At 37.6% G+C, this 5,741-nt stretch overlaps 1 protein-coding gene across 1 annotated transcript in view; it reads right to left on the reverse strand.

Moving 5' to 3' along the window:
- Nucleotides 1-531, reverse strand: part of LOC149136840 (uncharacterized) — a 28,086-nt gene extending 27,555 nt beyond the window's left edge. Inside the window, exon 1 of the mRNA XM_052965981.2 lies at nucleotides 334-531. The gene's annotated coding sequence lies outside the window, so the exon portion shown is untranslated. The remainder of the gene's footprint in view (nucleotides 1-333) is intronic.
- Nucleotides 532-5,741: the final 5,210 nt, after the last annotated feature.

Genomic DNA, 5,741 nt, shown 5'->3' on the forward strand with positions numbered 1-5,741 from the left:
TATGTGTATATATATATATATATATATATATATATATATATATATATATATATATAGGTATATGATGTGTGTGTATGCGTTTATGTGTATATACATGTGTGTATCACATTTGATTTTCTTCATGCCAAGATATTTCCAGTTTTACAATAACCTTGAAAGATTTTTGGCGTACATGTAATTCTCTCAAACAACAGCACCATGCACAGTAACCAGAAGACGACCCCCTACAACAGGAGCCACAGCACAGGTAATATGTTTTCGAGGAGGAATGGAAAAACAATGAACTCAAGAACCACGGAGATCGAGAGAGAGAAAGAAACAAGGATGCTTTACCTTTAAATATGTTGCCAATGGCCACCACCATCGACTGGAGCGGCTAGTCCAGTTCACTTAATCTATCCTTGTCTGTCACTATGTGTTTGTCTTTCTAACTCAATGTGCTAACCAAAATTAGGAGGAATCTGCCTTCATTGTTTCAGAGAGAAAAAAAAACCCGACAAATTCCTGCCATTTTCATCAGTCAGACTGCCCTGATGGTGGCGGCGGTGGTGATGATGATAGTGGGAGTGGTAGAGGGAGGACCACGATAGTAGTAGTAGCGATGGTAGTGGTGATTATTTGCAGATGTGTTAGACACATCTTTCAATTTATCCAGAACGTATGAAGAGTTATTCACTGTCCAAGGTGAGGAATTTATTAAATATTGATAGAATAGAAAGAGGAAAATGGAAAGAACGAAATATATAGAACGACAAAAAAGAAAATGAAAGAACGAAAGAGAAGAATTGAAAGATAGAGATATACAGAAGGTAGTAAAAGAGAAAGTTAGAACGATGGAAATAGGGAAAGAGAAAGAAAAGAATGAAAGGGAGAGAGAAAAAAAGGAAGGAAAATCGAAATATGGAAAGAGAGAGAGAGAGAGAGCTAGAAGAATAGAAATATAGAAGTATGGAAAGGGAGAAAGAGAAGAGAAATGATGAAAAGTGAGAGAGAAAGAGACTTACGATGACGACTGTCATTTATGTCAGCTATTTGGGAGTTTTGAGTGAGGGTTGGAGTGGAGGGGGAGTTACAGTCTAGGTTGTACAGTCTAAGCTCACATTTGTTCTCACCGCCATACACACACCCCTCCCCCTCTCTCTCTCTTTCTATCTCTCTTATTTTAACCTCTCTCATTCTACAATTGTTATCTCTTTTTCTCCCTCCCGCCTTTTCTCGCTCTCATTATAACTCGTCATCTCGACTAATTCATCACCCTTTCTATTAAACTGATGCGATTGAAGCGAGATTTGCCTTCTCTCTCATTAAACCTTCCTTAAAGTGCACCTTGTCTTTTTTTTTCCCACAAAGGTCATACTGTAGACCAGTGGTTCTCAACAATTTTTTTTTCATCTCTGGACCCCTTTAATTCCTGTTTCACCTGAATGAACTCTCCTTATATATTTAGAATTAAATATTAGGAATTGTATTTAAAAAATTATTAAACTGTAGAAGCAAACAATGTGTTGTAGAAGTATGACTAATTTATTGCAGTAAAATCATATATGGACCTCCCAAAGGTCATGTGGGACCCAGTTGAGAACCCCTGCGGTTAGACGATCTCTTTTTTAGTGCTAGCTCTAGTCGATCAGGACTGACCGGCGGTCAAATTACATTCTATCGTTTCAGAAGATGCAAGTTACAATGGATGAAGTAGTCCAGGGTACATTTTTTTCACATTAGAAAATGAACGGGGTATTTCTTTTTTTTTTTTTTTGAAAATTGTAAACGTATAATGGGTCTTGATTAATTACCTCCCCCTCCCCCCACCTGAAATAGTACTAAACAACAATTGTGTATCGTTTAATGAGGTTGGCTTATTGATTTGAGGATGCCGATACTGCGGCTGCTGCTGATAACTGTATCGATGATGGTGGTGGGGGTGATCTTCACACACACACACACACACATTCCTTTCACTCACTCAAACATACACTCTTTGTCTACACACACAAAACGCACACAGACACGCTCCACATTTACACGCGCGCACACACACACACACACACAAACACATTTACACACGCCTTAAAAACGTACACTCACTCTCTCTCTCTCTCTCTCACACACACACACACACATCAATCCTTGATCCTGACTTCCCCTGCTCCCCCCCGAAGTTGACGAACTTCAGGGATAGGTCGTTCACCTAAGTTGCAATTTCTTTGGTGGGGATTTTTCAGATTGTTGTTTTCAAATTAATCTGAAACATTTTTTTAATAAAAAGAAATTTTTTCGAAAAACAGTTTTTTTTCTTTCTTTTCCTTAGTTGTAGTACAACAATTTATTTCATTAGAAAATTACTATTTTTAAATCTCACACCGTGAGATATTCAGCAATAGTAATTTGTAGTAAAGATTGTTTGCCAACATAACATGCCAGTCCTGGTTTAGGACGAATGTTGCTGTAATTTAGCCCCAGGAGACATCATCTCCAGCTGACTATATGACACGATCTATGTCCTTATATTTTCGAACAAGGGAACCTAGCACCCCCACTCAGCTCAAAACAATATCTGTGTATCGCAATTTCCAGGTTATTTCCCTTCATCAGCACAGAATATTTCTTTCATAAGTATTACAACTGATAATCTTTCATCTTCTGATATAATTCCGCTACTGTGCTTGATAGCAACAAAAACCATTGGCGGATCTACTATAAAACTCATGAAGCTTAAGCTTCATGGCTCCTAATCCTGGAGGGTTCCCTCTGAAGTAACTTAATTCTGTCAATTTTTTTGGTTTTTTGTATTTTGCCCTGCAGATTTCTGTTACCAGTCTTAGTGGATAATATCATCTCATATTCCTATGCACAATGTAGTGCCTTGCCACAAGCTGTTTCATCTACTGCCAGTGTAGAGTTGCATAAAAAAAGAAAAGTACAACTGACTCGCAGATAATTTGCTGTTCTTGAATTATTTGGGAAACTTCAGCCCTGTCCCTCCCATCATCAAATATATCTAGTACTACAGTTCTATATTTAAGAGAAGAGGAATTATGTACATTATTTACATTTGACGGATATTTGCCCACGGGCATGTGGCGTAATGGTTAAGAGCGCGGGCTACTAACCCCAAGATTCCGAGTTCGATTCCAGGCAGTGACCGAATAATAATGATAATAATAATAATAATAATAATGATAATAACATTGAAAAATACCTTAAAAATGAGACCCCAGGTTCGAAATTTCCCCCAAGACACCTGATGAAGGCTGGAGGGTATATCAGCTGAAACGTTGTGTTAACAACAAACAAGATGAGGACAAAATCTGTCAAATGTAAATAATGTAAATAATGTCTAGTACTACATCAGCACGGTAGAGATAAAAATTCATATTTTCTCAGGGGTCACCATTAATTAACGACCAGTGACCAATGATAAGGTTTGCTTCCTACCTTTGGACTTAAAATCTGTTCAGTAACAAAGCATTTTTTCCACTTTAAAAATTGTTTGAGTATCGCCTTGGACAAAATGAGCAATTCTTCATTTATGACAAAATATTAAGTTGTGGACCCTTATTTTGATTGATCTCTGCCTTGCTGTGACTAATGAAAATATTACCCCAATTTTTTTTTTATATACAGTGGTCTAGGCCCCAAGAGGAATAGCAGTGTTTTCAAGAAAGTATATAAGCAGACAGCAGAAGCACCAACTCAAGGAAAAGTACTCTAACAAAATTTCTAAATGTCAAAAACTATCAAACTATTTTACAATGTCAAGTAAAAGTTTGTCATCACCTGCAACTGAAACCAGCCATGCAAACACCAGTGAAGTCAATGACAGGACACAAACCATGAGTGCTCTGTTTAGCAATAATCAACCTACTGTTGACACTTTTGGTGCAGATGATGATCATGGTGGTCAAAAACTTCGAGAAAAGAGAGAGCAGAAACAGGAAACAGGAAGCAAATTTAGAGAGTTCAAAGAATACAGTGACTTGACAAGCTGGCCTGTATCAATTGATAAAGATTTCACACAAAACTGTTTAATGCAAGACATCAGATTTTCTTTTTTTTTTTTCAGAATAATGTACATAATGAATCCAACAAGATTTACAAACAGCAAAATCGATGTTTCTCAAACAAGTTCTTTGAAAAAAAGATTGAAAAATGGTCAGACTGTGATGAGATCCTGATTAGATGACTCAAAGAGCAAAGGCTGTGTGTACTGTTTTGTTTAGAAACTATTTTTCTAAATGCCAAACATCACTTACAATGGGTGGGTTTTCTGATTGGATGAATATACTTAGAACTCTAGAAAATCATGAAGATAGCATGGAACATAAAAGAGCAATGTTGGGTTGGTTAACACGAAAGTCAAATAAAAATATTGGATCAACAATTGAGAAAAAACATGCAGCACTATTTTGAAGAACTAAAAAAGAGTTGTAGCAGTTGTAAAGTTTTTAAGTGAAAGTGGTTTAGCATTTAAAGGTCACGAGAAAAAGTGGGACCCTCCAAACAATGGAAATTCCATGGGGGTGGCCATTCAGCTGATTGTAGAGTTTGACCTATTTTTACATGAACATTTAGAGAGATGTAAAAATGTAAAAGTAAATATTACTTAGCTATCCAAATTCATGTATGAATAATTGATTGAAATCATGGGAAGACATGTGAAAGATAATGTGGTGAATCAAATCAGCAACCTAGACATCAAATACTACTCAATTATTGGTGACTCTATTATTGACACATGTTGACCAGCGGGCAGTTATGGTTTGATACTGTTATAATGGAAAACCCAGTGAGAGATTCTTAGCATTTTTGCCAATAGAAAAGCATTCATCCATGACCTTGTTCAACAAAATAACACAATTTCTGGAGGAGCATAAGCTTTCACTTGAAAATATCCATGGTCAGTCATACGATAACGCTTCCAGCATGAAGGGCTTGGCGAAAAGGCTACAAGCACTTCTTAAAAACATTAACAGGTATGCAGACTATGAACCATGTGCAAGCCATGCACTCAACCTTGTTTAGGGATGACATTTATTATATCTACCAATTGGTTACTATGTTTTATGTTATTTTTCCTAGTTTCATTGAAGGCATTTAGCTTTTTATTGTTGATCAAGGCTAAGATCAAGGCTAGGTTGCAAGTTAAGCCATGGTCTAATCTAACTTTATTCTTAAAGATTTCAGAGTATTTGTTATTTAAGTTCAAGTGTTTATCTATAGAAATACAGAAGTATGGAAGGACGGAAAGAGAAAAAGAGAAATGATGGAAAGTCCCACTGTGTGGCACCTTGGGCAAGTGTCTTCTGCTATAGCTTCAGAGCAACCAAAGCCTTGTGAGTGCATTTTGTAGATGGAAATTGAAAGAGGCCTATCGTATATACATACATACACATATATATATGACCGTTCCCAACATCGCCTTCCCGGCACTTGTGCCAGTGGCACGTGAAAAGACATTCGAGTGAGTTCGTTGCCAGTCCCGCTGGACTGGCTCCTGTGCAGGTAGCACGTAAAATACACCATTTCGAGTGTGGCCGTTGCCAGTACCGCCTGACTGGCCTTCGTGCCGGTGGCACGTAAAAGCACCCATTACACTCTTAGAGTGGTTGGCATTAGGAAGGGCATCCAGCTGTAGAAACTCTGCCAAATCAGATTGGAGCCTGGTGTAGCCATCTAGTTTCCCCAGTCCTCAGTCAAATCGTCCAACCCATGCTAGCATGGAAAGCAGACGTTAAACGATG

This window comes from Octopus bimaculoides, chromosome 3, assembly GCF_046866305.1.
Source record: "Octopus bimaculoides isolate indiv1 chromosome 3, ASM4686630v1, whole genome shotgun sequence".
NCBI classification, from domain to species: Eukaryota; Metazoa; Mollusca; class Cephalopoda; order Octopoda; family Octopodidae; genus Octopus; species Octopus bimaculoides.